The 14,893-nt window shown below is 41.0% G+C and overlaps 1 long non-coding RNA gene across 2 annotated transcripts in view; it reads left to right on the top strand.

Annotated features, from left to right (window-relative positions):
- Window positions 1-14,519, top strand: part of LOC141108607 (uncharacterized) — a 63,453-nt gene extending 48,934 nt beyond the window's left edge. For both annotated transcript variants that reach the window (XR_012236094.1, XR_012236093.1), the window contains exons 2-3: window positions 259-343; window positions 13,848-14,519. This is a non-coding gene — a long non-coding RNA (uncharacterized lncRNA). The remainder of the gene's footprint in view (window positions 1-258; window positions 344-13,847) is intronic.
- Window positions 14,520-14,893: the final 374 nt, after the last annotated feature.

The raw sequence follows: 14,893 nt of genomic DNA, 5'->3' as shown, positions 1-14,893 counted from the left end.
CGTTCACTTAATAGGGATCGGGTTCGGCAGGAGGGACAATCATTTGCAAAGGAATCATGACCACTGCATGTATACACAACCACATCTGAGCCCTTACCTCATCTCTATAAAACATTAGATTATGAAAAAGTAAAAGTAGCAGAAAAGTCTAAGCACAGACCTCTATAGAAGCAGCAACTATTTTTATAGCTAACAAAAGAACGCAATACCCTGCAGCCTATTACTTTTAATTTTTTTTTTCTTCTCTGTCTCCAACAGCAGAATTAAAGCCAAGCCAAGCAAGAGATGTCGGCTTTACTACCCCTACGCTGCCGCTGAATTTGTTCAGCAACCAGAAAATGAGGTCAGTGCTTGCACATATATAAGGCCTGTTCAACTCAAGCGTTGCCTTAAGAATCCCCCGTCACCTTAAATGACACTGGCTTTGTGCCATCACATACAATCGTTTAGGAGTTCTCCGTCTCTATTTTACTTCCCTGTTGGCTGGAATGAAATAGGCATGTGCGGTACATTATTAGCAGTCAGATTTCATTCTGAAGAGAAGTCTGTAGGTGGAGCAGACTCCTGGACGGGCACTGATCATTTACAACTCCGTAACGCAATTAAGAGAGGAGCTACGGATTGAAAGTTTTTTTTATCAGCTGGCAGGTAATATTTCTTGTTTGCTACAGCAGAGGGTGGCAGGGACAGATTACCTATAAATAAAGGGTAGAAACTTTTCCTATAAAACATACTCTAGAAATGGATATAAAAAACACCAGTTTTGTTAATTGTAGCATTAACAATAAAGTAAATTGATCCCCAACTGGATGACATTTGGTTTGCCTAGCACTGTGTATCATTAATGATTGTCATTGTTTTTTGTACCCCAGTGTTAGTGATCTCTTCTAGCCTCTTTCAGCAGCTTGCTGTTCACATGCACACACTCCAGTGTGGGCTACATATCATTGTGTGTGCTTCCTTAAAGGATCAGTGGTGGACTATGCCTGTGTAATGTGGGGTGGCACTGCCACTTGTAGTCTTCCCCAGGGGTGTATGTGACATGGTGACAACACAAGAGCAAAATTGGGAAACCATTTCATGTCATAACAGGCAATGCCTGAACAAGGACCTTCATGGCAGGGTCATAGAGTATTCTTTTAATAAATGCTGCATATTTAAAAAAAAAAAATAAAGCAGCATCTGAAATTACATTAACATGTTAAATAAAATAAGATATTTCAGTTATTGGGTTCAGTTTTCACTTTAACATCATTATACACTCTCGCCTTGAGGCGATTTAGTTCGCACATGTAGTGCTATACAAGTTATTCATTCATTCAAAGTGGAGGTCCGCCTACCGCTGAAAACCAGCAGCTACACATACTGCAGCTGCTGACTTTTAATAATAGAACACTTACCTGTCCTGGAGTCCAGTGATGTCGGCACCGCAGCTGATGTTTCCATCAGCTGTCGGGTGCTGCTACCGCCGCCATATCCATTAAGAGAACACCGGTAGTGAAGCATTACAGCTTCATGCCAGGTCCCTACTGCGCATGCACCCGCTGCGCTGTCCTACTGGCCCAGCGGCGGGGGAAGGCGGAAGAGGGAGCCAAGCGGTGATGTTAACGGCTGCGCCCGAGACTCCCAGAAGTGGGGACAGGATACATATACACACACACTTACTTACATACACACATATACACACACACACACAGTCGTGCTCAAAAGTTTGCATACCCTGGCAGAAATTGTGAAATTTTGGCATCAATATTGAAAATATGACTGATCATGTCAAAAGAAAACATCTTTTATTTAAGGATAGCAATCACATGAAGCCATTTATTATCACATAGTTTTTTGGATCCTTTTTAAGTCATAGATTGTAAGCTCTAACGAGCAGGGCCCTCTGATCCCTCCTGTATTGATTTGTATTATAAGTGTACTGTCTGCCCTCATGTTATAAAGTGCTGCGCAAACTGTTGGCGCTATATAAATCCTGTATAATAATAATAAATAATACTTACATAGCAGGTGAGGTAAAAAAAAAAAAGACACGAGTCCAACCTGTGTGTGTGATTATATGTCAGTATTACATTGTATATCTCTGTATGTTGCGGTCATTCAGGTGTTTATCTAATAGTTTCTTGAAACTATCGATGCTCCCCGCTGAGACCACCGCTTGTGGAAGGGAGTTCAGTAGAGAATCCTTACAGAAAAGAACCCTCTGCGTAGTTTAAGGTTAAACCTCTTTTCTTCTAATTTTAATGAGTGGCCACCAGTCTTGTTAAGCTCCCTTCCGCAAAAAAGTTTTATTCCTATTGTGGGGTCACCAGTACGGTATTTGTATATTGAAATCATATCCCCTCTCAAGCGTCTCTTCTCCAGAGAGAATAAGTTCAGTGCTCACAACCTTTCCTTATAACTAATATCCTCCAGACCCTTTATTAGATTTGTTGCCATTCTTTGTACTCGCTCCATTTCCAGTACATCCTTCCTGAGGACTGGTGCCCAGAACTGGACAGCATGCTCTAGGTGCGGCCGGACCAGAGTCTTGTAGAGCAGGAGAATTATTGTTTTATCTCTGGAATTAATCCCCTTTTTAATGCATGCCAATATTCTGTTTGCTTTGTTAGCAGCAGCTTGGCATTGCATGCCATTGCTGAGCCTATCTTCTACTAGGACCCCCAGGTCCTTTTCCATCCTAGATTCCCCCAGAGGTTCTCCCCCCAGTGTATAGATTGTATTCATATTTTTGCCACCCAAATGCATTATTTTACATTTTTCTACATTGAATCTCATTTGCCATGTAGCTGCCCACCCCATTAATTAGTTCAGATCTTTTTACAAGGTTTCCACATCCTGCGGAGAAGTTATTGCCCTGCTTAGCTTAGTATCGTCCGCAAATACAGAAATTGAACTGTTTACCCCATCCTCCAGGTCATTTATGCACAAATTAAACAGGATTGGTCCCAGCACAGAACCCTGGGGGACCCCACTTCCCACCCCTGACCATTCCGAGTACTCCCCATTTATCACCATCTATCACCACCCTCTGAACTCGCCCTTGTAGCCAGTTTTCAATCCATGTACTCACCCTATGGTCCATGCCAACGGACCTTATTTTGTACAGTAAACGTTTATGGCGAACTTTGTCAAATGCTTTTGCAAAATCCAGATACACCACGTCCACGGGCCTTCCTTTATCTAGATGGCAACTCACCTCCTCATAGAAGGTTAATAGATTTGTTTGGCAAGATCGATGCTTCATGAATCCATGCTGATTACTGCTAATGATACCGTTCTCATTACTAAATCTTGTATATAGTCCCTTATCATCCCCTCCAAGAGTTTACATATGTTGTTAGGCTAACTGGTCTGTAATTCCCAGGGATGTATTTTGGGCCCTTTTTAAATATGGGTGCTACATTGGCTTTTCTCCAATCAGCTGGTACCATTCCAGTCAGTAGACTGGCTGTAAAAATTAGGAACAATGGTCTGGCAATTACTTGACTGAGTTCCCCAAGCACTCTCGGGTGCAAGCCATCTGGACCATGGAGGTGCTTCCTGTGATGTGTCATGAGGATAAACACTGCAGTTTTGGTTACTGAAGCCCCTCGATTCCCTTGTGAAGACCGAGGAGAAGAATAAATTCAATACCTTCGCCATCGTCCCATCCTTTGTAACCAGATGTCCTTCCTCATTCTTTATGGTGCCAATATGGTCTGTCCTCCTTTTTTACTGTTTACATACTTAAAGAATTTCATGGGATTTTTTGCTCTCCTTCGCTATGTGACTTTCATGTTCTATCTTAGCCATCCTTATTGCACCCTTACATTTATTGTTGCATTCTTTATAAAGTCTGAATGCTGATGATGATCCCTCAACCTCATATTTTTTGAAGGCCTTATTCTTTGTTTTTATATGCATGTTTACATTGGATTTAAGCCATCCAGGACTTTTGTTCACTCTTTTAAATTTATTACCCAATGGGATGCATTGGCTAATGCCGTTATTTAATAAGCTCTTAAAGCAAACCCATCTCTCCTCCGTGTTCTTTGTTCCTAAGATTTTATCCCAATTTAGCTATTCTAGCAAGGTTCGTAGTTTAGGGAAGTTGGCTCTTTTGAAATTCAGTGTCTTTGTATTCCCCCTATGTTTCCTATTTGTGTGACTTATACGGAAGCCAATTGACCTTTGATCGCTTTTACCTAAATTGCCCCGTATTTCCACATCCGTGATCAGGTCTGTATTGTTGGTAATCAGTAGATCCAGTAACGCTTTATTTCTAGCTGGTGCGTCTACCATCTGACCCATAAAATTGTCCTGCAAGACATTTAGGAACAGGCAAGCCTTAGATGAATGCATGGTTCCCTCCGCCCAGTCTATGTCTAGATAATTAAAATCCCCCCATTATCATAACACTTCCCATCCTTGCTGCTAATCCAAATTGTGATAGGAGATCTGTCTACCCTTCCTCCCTCAGGCCTATAGCATACTCCCAGTATTATTTTCCCCTTAGCTTCATCCCTTAGGAGCTCTACCCATAAGGATTCCACCTCCTCCCTAGCTCCCTTAGTGATGTCATCTCTCACATTCACTTGTACATTATTCTTGTTATATTAGGCATACCCCTCCCCCTTTTTTACCCTCTCTATCTTTGCGATAAAGGGTATACCCTTGAATGGTTGCCAGCCAATCATGAGAGCTGTTGAACCAGGTCTCTGAAAATCCCACAAAATCCAAATCCTCCTCGTACAACAGTATCTCTAGTTCACCCATCTTGTCTCCGCCAGGCTCCTGGCATTGGTGAACATGCCACGTAGTTTAGACCAGTCGCATATTATCCTCTTATTGGGTGTTCCAAGATTGCAACTAGGACTTACTAACCATGGGTTTATGTGCTTTGGTCAACCTACCACTAATGCCCCCAATACTACCCTCTGAAATATGTTCCACGCTGACCATCTCTACCTCTGGACACACCCCCCCCACCCCCACCCCACCATCGCCTAGTTTAAAAACCCCTCTAACTTTTTGGCCATCTTCATTCCCATGTCATAACAACAGAAATCACCCAAACGGCCCTGATAAAAAGTTTACATACCCTGGAATGTTTGACCTTGGTACAGACAGACACACATAAGGTGGCACACACAGGTTAAAATGGTAATTAAAGGTTAATTTTCCACATTTGTGGCTTTTTACATCACAATTAGTGTCTGTGTATAAATAGCCAATGAGTTTGTTAGCTCTCACATGGATGCACTAAGCAGGCTAGACACTGAGCCATGAGGAGGTAGAAAAGAACCGTCAAAAAACAGGCGTAACAAGGCAATAAAACTTTACAAAGATGGAACTGGATATAAAAAGATATCTAAAGCCTTGAATGTGCCAGTCAAAGCTGTTTAATAGCTTATTAAGAAGTGGGAAATTAGGGGCTCTTTTGATACCAAGCCAAGGTCAGGTAGACCAAGAAAGATTGCAACCACAACTGGCAGAAGAATTGCTCAGGATACAAAGAAAAACCCACAGGCAACCGCAGGAGAAATCCAGGCTGCTCTCCAAAAAGATGGCGTGGTTGTTTTTAAGGAACACAATTCAACGATACTTGAACAAAAAAAAGAGCTGCAAGGCTGAGCTGCCAGGAGGAAGCCTTTACTGCGACAATGCCACAAAAAAGCCAGATTCACGTCAAGGTGTTGTTGGGCATATTGTAACCAGGCTATTTTGTGGAACTTGTACAGTAAAGGCTTCTTTCTGGCAACTTGACCATGAGGGTCTTTTTTGTTCAAGTATCATCATATTGTGCTCCTTAAAAACTACACCATCTTTTTCCAGAGCAGCCTACATTTCTCCTGAGGTTACCTGTGGGTTTTTCTTTGTATCCCAAACAGTTCCTGTGGCAGTTGTAGCTGAAATCTTTCTTGAGCTACCCGAGTCAAATGAAATAGACATTTTTACGTATTTGTGAGATCTCAATTTCTTTTCCAGAGCAGTATTTTTAAGTGGAAGTCCAGCAAAGATTTTTTTTTAAGATACGGTGGAGATGGGTTAGGACCTCTGATATTTGATGCTTTCTGTATCACTGTGTTAAGCAGATTTTCTGTTACTACCTGTCCAATTTGCATCCTTTCATTGTCTAAAGACAAACCCAAGCAAAAAAAAAAAAAAAAAAAACTTGCAGCTTTCCTGTTAAGAGTGATTTCACCTCACCTTCTGCCCTGTAATACGACAGGGCACCTCACATAGCCATAAAGATTCTAATTAGCCCAACTATAGTTCCACTATATTCCCAAAGACATTTGATAACTGTTGTATAATATGAACAGTTTTACTGGTATAGCTGCTGATCTATGAGCACTTTTAGACATGTGTATAGCCATCACTGAGTAGTTTGATTATTGCATACATAGTTACATAGTTGGTAAGGTTGAAAAAAGAAAAGTCCAACATCTGCGTGTCCTTTTTTGTCAGTATTACATTGTATATCCCTGTATGTTCAGGTGCCGATTTAACAGTTTTTTGAAATTATCGATGCTCCCCGCTGAAATCACTGCCTGTGGAAGAGAATTCCACATCCTTACTGCTCTTACTGTAAAGAACCCTCTACACAGTTTAGGGTTAAACCGCTTCTCTTCTAATTTTAGTAAATGGTCACGTGTCTTTTATCCTTGCATAGTCCACCAATCTTTCTAACATCCATCACAAGACTAATGCCCTGTACACACGACAGGATTTTCCGACAACAAATGCTCGATGGGAGCTAGTTGTCAGAAATTCTGACCATGTGTAGGTTCCATCGGGCATTTTCCGTCGGAATTTCCAACAAACAAAATTTGAGATCTGGACCTCAAATTTTCCGACAACAAAATCCATTGTCGGAAATTCCGATCGTGTGTACACAATTCTGATGCACAAAATTACACACATGCTCGGAATCAAGTAGAAGAGCCGCACTGGCTATTGAACTTCATTTTTCTCGGCTCGTCATACGTGTTGTACGTCACCGCGTTCTTGACGTTCGGAATTCCCGATAACATTTGTGTGACCGTAAGTATGCAAGACAAGTTTGAGCCAACATCCGTTGGAAATAAATCCAGGATTTTGTTGTCGGAAAATCCTATCGTTTGCACAGGGCATAATAGCGCTTTTACACTTGTTTTGTGTTACTGTGGATGCTTTGTATTGTTCAGCTTCAGGTTATTGCATATATTTTCTACAGAAACTAACCATGCCCAAACTGGCATATACATGAGATATTAGACTTAAGTGTCATAAAAAAATACTTCTTGCAACTTTATCCAGCATGAACATAAATATACTACTACTCATGAATAAATGCATTAGGATATGGATGCAGGAGTGCTTTCTCTACCAACTCTGGAGTTTGTGTTTACTTACTTTACTTTCATATTCAGGTTAACATAACCCACTCAGTACTGGAAGAGCACTCTCGATCAGGCATTCTCAACCAGGGTTCCTCCAAAAGTTGCTAAAGGTTACTTTAGCTGTGGCTGATTGGCCTCCTATTTGATGGTGCCTGCATTGCTTTAAGTCCTAAGCCACTTGGCAAAGCCAGCAGCATGCCACCAATTATCTCATACAAGTGAAAATCTGACCACCACTCTAAGGCTCGGTTCACACTAGGACGACTTGTCAGGAGACCTAGGTCGCCTGACAAGTAGCGTCCCGTTCAGTACAATGGAACCGTTCTAATCGGAGCGACACAAGTCGCTCCGACTTAGAAAAAGGTTCCTGTACGACTTTGGGGGCGACTTGGGGCGACTTGCATAGACTTCTATACAGAAGTCGTTTTGCAAGTCGCCCAGGCAGTTGTGTGCAGGTCGCCTCGGTGAGGCGACCTGCAAGTCGTGCCGCCTCTGGTGTGAACCGAGGCTAAGGGTTGCATCCTTCCTATGGACCATCAATGTAAGGAGCAATTTTGCCATTGCCTGAATAAATTGGCCTTACTAAGGTTTCCCCAAGGCCTAAAAACTTTTTTTGGGGTTCCTCTTGGGTAGAGGGTTGGGAAAGGCTCCTCTAGATAGTGAAAAGAAGTGTTTGGAGCCTGTGTAATTTAGCAGATGAACATTTTCTGTTATCTTCTCTTCCAATGCCAACTTCAACAACCTACAAATGCTGCCCCTTATTTATCCTACTTAGTAAGCATCGTTTAACTTGCTGTAAACGGGCCTTAGTGCAAAAAAAAGGCACCACGAAAACGGGTACATACACATACTCCAACAAATATAAGACATCATCAATGCAGGCACAGATTCAGAACACTTTATTAATCCCAAGGGAAATTATTGGCACATTCAGGTAAAATAGCATTTTTTGTACTAACCGTAAAATCTTTTTCTTGGAGTATGTTGGGGGACACAATATAGTAATTCTTATTAGCCCTATTATATGCAACTGCCTACAGGAGGACACTGGCAAACAGAAAAAAGGTTGAAGGCCCTCACACTACAACACCATGTACGAACAGTCAGCTTCAGTTTTTGCTGGAGTCTCAGAGGATTGCAGCTTTCTCCCTCATTTTTCTTAATTTTTTTTCTTCTTCATCTACACTAAAGTTTCATCAATCAAGAACTCCAAAATACTGCTTGAGCTAATCTCTATACAGCAGCTGTCCGGACTCCTGAACGATTTAACTTGACAGCTAGCATCCGACATTCAAAAACGTCCATTTAGCCACGTTTACATTCCGTGTTTGCGCTTTTTTTTTTTGTTAAAATTAAAAACGTCTAAACAAAGCACTGCTAAAGGTGAGTTATTCCATTTAGCAGCATTTACAAGCTGTTACAGGCATTTGGTGTTTCAAATGCCTCTGAACATCGCCCCTGAATGCATTTTGTTGTGTTCCAAAAAATACTTCTATACTCAACTACCTGGAAACTACTATAAACGACCCGGTGTACATGTACTGATAAAATAACAGAGGAGAGTTCAGGGGCAGCTGAAAAAAATGCCCAATGTCCGTTTACCAGCAGCAGTGTACATGAGGCCGTAGGGGGGACTCGGGAAGCTGTTGTACACAGAAGGTTTTTGGCCTCATGCACACTGGGCGTTTTTACAGCTGCTGTTTTTGTCTTCAGGTGTTTTTTTTTCTGCAGCCAGTAAACTCCCCACCATGTTATCCTTTGTGTCCATGCACACATAGGCTTTTAACAGTTTTTTTTAGCAGGGGTGTTTTCTGGCTGGAAAAAAAAAAAAACAGCACTAGTGGGTTTTAGAAGGAGTTTTTCAGATGTAAAAAAGATCTAACTCTGATAAAAGCTTAAAAGCGTGGCTATTCTGCGTTTATCAGCATTTTTGATCCATAAGCTTTTGGGGGGTATAGTTTAAAAAAACAAAAAAAAAAAAACTCATGCTACAGCTTTCTACAGCTAATGCTACTGGCGTTTTTATAACATCCAGTGTGCATGAGGCCTAATACTTACCTGAGCCCCAACTCGATCCAGCAATGTGTACAAGAGCAGCAGCACTCCTGGGTCTCTTCCGCCAATGGCTCCCGCTGCTGTCACTCACAACCAGTGAGCCAATGAGGAGAGTGTGAGGGCGGGGTCGAGCCACGCTCCATGCGTGAATGTTAACACAGAGCAATGGCTCAGGAGCGAGCCTGCTGGGTTTCCCCATAGCAAGCTGCTTGCTCTAGGACCACTTAGTAGGAGAGAGGGGCCAGGAGCGCTGGCAGGGGAACCGAGAAGAGGCGGATCGGTGCCGCTCTGTGCAAAACCACTGCACAGAGCAGGTTAGTATGACATGTTTGTTGGAGGACACTAGCAAAAAACTGAAACCTGATGGTTAGGGGTAGTAATAGGGAATCACTAAATTCCTGTATCCCTCAATGGACAGTATTGAGAAAGGATTTCCATAAAAGTAGCATATCAGCACATATGCATGCTAGGTCCAGATAAAGAAAAAACATTGAATATATATATATAGCTATCTCTCTAGATATATATAGATATCTATCTACATATATATCTATATAGATATCTATATATATATCTCTATATATAGATCCCTATATATAACAAGCCCATGTTCTCAGCATAATTATATTAGCAAATATTCAAATAGAATACTGAAATCCCTGTGGGTTGAAGAGCCGCGTGTATGCTATATTTTTAGGACAGCTCATAAGAGCCTAAACCAGCCCATTAATATTCTTACATACATCAGTTCTCCTGGCAAGCACCAAACTGCCAGGTTAGACCTAAGGGTGTATGTACACCCAATGAAGAATAAAGAACCACAAGGCTCATACTCACAAGCTTAACAATACAGTACATTGTCTGGCTATATACAAACACAGGTAGCTTTTGTCCAAGTGCTGTACATCTTGTTTAATTAGCACAGATGCACCATACGTACAACTGCGACTATGGTAGACACCTCTCTATGGTAGTCCCTGAAGCTTTGAACGCATGGGTACTCAGATACCATTAGATGTAATGAGATCGGTAAGCACAATAATCTAATTCATTTTTTTACACAATCATTTGCTGGCATACTTTAAAAGAGGAAGAACGTATACAGTATTTGGAGACCATCTCCAAAGGGAGGATACGACAACTCATCGTTACACTTCGGCACTCCATATAAGTGTTTAGCCCCACTGAGAGAGGTTAGGTTAGTGACTGAATTATAATGAAACAGCTTGAATCTTTAACAAGATCTTTGCCTCATCAAAAATAAGATCACTTACAGAGCAATCTTTAAGAAGCAGGAAGCCCTGCTGAGAGCAGATAGGCAGCATCAGAGACAACACAGAGAAGGCTCCCCTGAGCTAGCTCTTTTATGTGGTAGCTTTTGAACAATCGGTTTGATTAAGATGCATTCTGTGATGGAACCATTTCCCCCTCTGCTTTCTAGGTTCTGCCATTCCGAGTTAACAAGTACCTGGCACAAGTTCGGAGTGTGTAGCCCAGCTACGGCTGAACCTATGAGCTGTTATTGGACACTGAAATGGTCTTGTCTTAACTCCAGGTCCTAGACAACTGGCAGCGAGCCAGCCCACACAAGGGCGGTATGTCAAACACATGATAGGGGGTGGGGATCACTGGCATCCAGGACAGACACAAAGTCTGAAATAGGTTAAATGACATGCCAGACAGCACAAAGCCGCTAAGCTCACTTCACTGATTTCTAGAATGTGCTCTGTAATACAGTATACATCTAATCTTTGTGGTTCAGAGGAGTTTTTCTTATTTGATTATTTAGAGAAAGGATGAGCATGTTAATAAAGGCTCTGTCTCTCTTCCAGTGGTTCTTCACACTTAATTTAAAATTAATTTTGCTAAATTTTCAAAATACAACAAAATCCATGGGCAATCAGGAGAATTCACGTTTTCAATAGGACCTGCTGACCCCCAATTTGTTGCAATGCGAAAACATGCCATATGCTGCATTCTGAGCTGACCTGAATTTTGCCACTTAAGATCATTGGCTTAAATCTGACCAATGTGCATCAATACAGGTCAGTTTGTAGCAATGTAATGTTTACTACCTAATGTATGAATCCAGCCTCAATGAATGCAGGAACAATGCATTCTTTAGGTTTGCTTGTAAGTGACATCCCATGAGAGCTGGGTTCACACTAAAATGTAGTGCTAGTGTTACCGTGAGGTGTGTCGAAATGTATTGCTTCATGTTAAAGTGGTAGTAAACCGCACCTTAAAAAAAAAAAAAAAAAAAAAAAAAAACCCTTGAAGACAATGACAATGTACTAGTATGCATCGCATAGTAGCACATTATGAAATACCCTAGAAAGAAGCCCCCCAGCAGCGCGCTGTCACCACTAACAGGGCTTCCGTCTTTACCCTGTCTTCCTGGCAGGTTTGTGTGTTCTGGCCGTCTGATTGGCCGAGCCACTATGACATCACAGCCAGGGGAAGGAGATCTGAAAGGATGGCACGGGTATGCATGCAGTGTGAATATCTCTTAAAGAGTGCATATAAGGCTTTCCTGTAGGTACAATTTACAAAAAAAGAGTTTACCACCACTTTAAGTACTAAATTCATGTGATTTAAATGTAGATGCCAGCATACAGAACTTTATTTCTTTACAATGCATGCGTTGCATTGGGGTGTGTATCGATGCTCTGGAAACAATGTATTTTGTTATGCAATAGTATCTTGTCTGTTCAATTTACAACATTTAAAAGGCTGGTCAAGGTTACTTCACTTCCAGAAATCCAGTGTTCTCCTAACTTCCTATGCATGCTGCTGCACTAAAATACCAAGGAGTGTTATCAGCTCTGTCCATCTCTCCTCTGTGGGCTACAAAACACCTCCCCTATATATTATGAAGATGGAGACAGAGGGAGGTGTCCATCAGAACATAATTGGGCAGAACTAATAATACGGCACTAAATGTCACTTCAGCAAAAGCCCTGTGTTAATACTGATGCTTAGGCCTCATGCACACTGGACGATTGTGCCGATGCTTCTAGGGGCCTCAGGAGTTATTTTTCTTCCTGCCTCTAAACACCCCTCCATGTTAGCCTAGGAGTCCATGCACACAGGCTTTTAGCAGTGTTTAGTGGCAGGAGCATTTAGAGGCAGGATCAAAAACCCACTGCCAGTGCATCCAGGAGCGCAAATAAAACACTTGATGCTGCTAAAGGCGCCTGGCAAATTTCTGGCCAATGAAATGAATGTCCAAGCTCTTGACAACTGTAAAATGCACCTAAAAGCTTTAGACACTTTTACAAGCATCAGGCTTTTTCTCTGCCAAAACGCTGCTTCTGGGAGAGTTTGCAAACCGTCCTGTGTGCATGAGGACCTATAGTTATCAGTAGTGATGCACCAAAATGAGGATTCAAGATGCACTTGACCGAAACCGAAATCTACTTTTAAAAATATATATACTGTATATATCTTTTTATAAATATTTGTATTATATTGTATATATTATTAATATCATCAATGAATATGAATTTGTCGCCCATTATCGGCACCTTTTGAAGCGTTTCAAAAATCTGCTTGCTGCATTTTTGGTACATATTTCTCCCCCTTGAAATGCACTGAAAATGCTGCAAAAACAGCACCCATATCACATTTTTGAGTGACATTACCAATGACAACCCCACCATAAGCAAGGTAAAATTGTGGCAAAATGGCGGGTGCCAATTTGGGAGCCATTAGTGGCACTTTTTTTTTTTTTTTCTTTCTGCACAAGGCTGAATATTTTCAGCTGATAATTTTGGGTGGCCGAAATTTCAGTGTATCACTAGAAATCAGCGAAAACAGTAAGTTAGGAGCTTACCAGATTTTGGCCAGATCAGAATTTTTTTTGTACTTTTTATGCATTTAAAAAAAAAACAGAACATGGGTAAACGTGCAAGCAAGTGTAAATGACCACCTTGTAAAATAACCCAGTTTAAAATAGAAAAGCAAGGCAAAACAATTTTGTAAAGATATAAAAAAAACATTATAAATATCTTTTATCCCTATTTTAAACGTGATCACATGTCCACGTTCTCAGCTGAATAAGACCTGGGGGAGGAGAAGCTACAGGACACTGATCTTCCCAACGAACGGCTGTGAGGGGGCGAGGGGGAGTGTCAGGACAAGTCTGATCTTTGCAGGCAAGCATACAGTTCCAAGCATAGCTAGAGAACTGACACACGCTGTGCTCTTCTGCTTAGTGCGGTGAGTTTTTAATAGGAAAGCAGAGGAACTGGCAGGAACACCAGGGATTTTGCACAAAGAAAGCAATACAAAGAACTGGATACTTTTCATTGGTACAGCAGGCACATTTCATGAGTTATTAATTTCGAGAGCCATAACTACAGCTAGCCTCTACATAACTTATACTTTTGTCCCTTTTTAATTTATTTTTTTCTTTTGCAGGCTTATCACCTAAATATCAATGATGTTCATCAAACATTGCAGATGATCCAACAGACCACACAGCAAATGAAAGTGTTCCATCTTTCCTTTGTAATCTTCAAAATGAAATAATGGACACAAGAAAGGCAGCACCTTGTTCTTATATTGCAGAAATAACTGGTTTTGAACGAGTTAACGCTTTCCAATCCATCTGAGCTCCCTGTAACTAAATCGCCGATGACCTAATTGAGCTGCTGGAATGTGCTGAACTCGACAGACTTTCCTCTTCTCTAATAGGGTGTGGGTCTCGTTTATTCACACAAGCCCCTGATGGCTTCAGAGAACATTCAACGCTGTCGGTGAGTTTGAAAAAGTGTAAAAATATAAACCATCGGCCGTTGACTGTACCCTGAGGCTCTTCATTACACAAAAGAAAAGTAAATAAATGACAACATGGGAAGAAGCGATCAGACCAGTCACCTTTTATATACCCAATAACTGGGCATCATTAGAGGTAAGTTTTCCTGCACAAATAAAATCCCTACTCACCCCCCAAAAATAAATATCAATACAAAGGTTTAACCAAAAAATTACTAATTCTTTTACCAATTTGTATATTATGGTTCTCAATTTTCTAACAAGTGGGAAGCCTCAACTATCAATACGAAAGTAAATAATATGTCTCCACCCTGAGCATTAACATCTCTGGTCTTTACTATATATATTCATTCTAAGGCTGGCAGGATGATTTTTTTTTGTAGTACAACAAAGTTTCAACTAATGATCTTTGACCAGTTTGTCATGCAGAAAAAAAATTCAAAATGATCAGGAAACAATTTTGGCAAATTTACCATTTTTGTACAGGATAGAAAATATATTTTTTTAGACAATTGTTAACGGCAGATTTGCAAACCGCATCTCAGTTTATTTTGAACACTCTAAAACATGGTAAAATTTAAATCATACTGGTTGAAAAATGGATATTTATGTATTCTTTATAGCTATAGGTAAGTGGAGATTGCAACTTTGGTGTACTGCAGCTCTCCAGCAATAAATCATCTTTCTTT

Source organism: Aquarana catesbeiana, linkage group LG09 (assembly GCF_042186555.1).
Source record: "Aquarana catesbeiana isolate 2022-GZ linkage group LG09, ASM4218655v1, whole genome shotgun sequence".
NCBI lineage: Eukaryota > Metazoa > Chordata > Amphibia > Anura > Ranidae > Aquarana > Aquarana catesbeiana.
The sequence above is the reverse complement of the archived record's forward strand: the minus strand, read 5'-3'. Positions and strand labels throughout refer to the sequence as shown.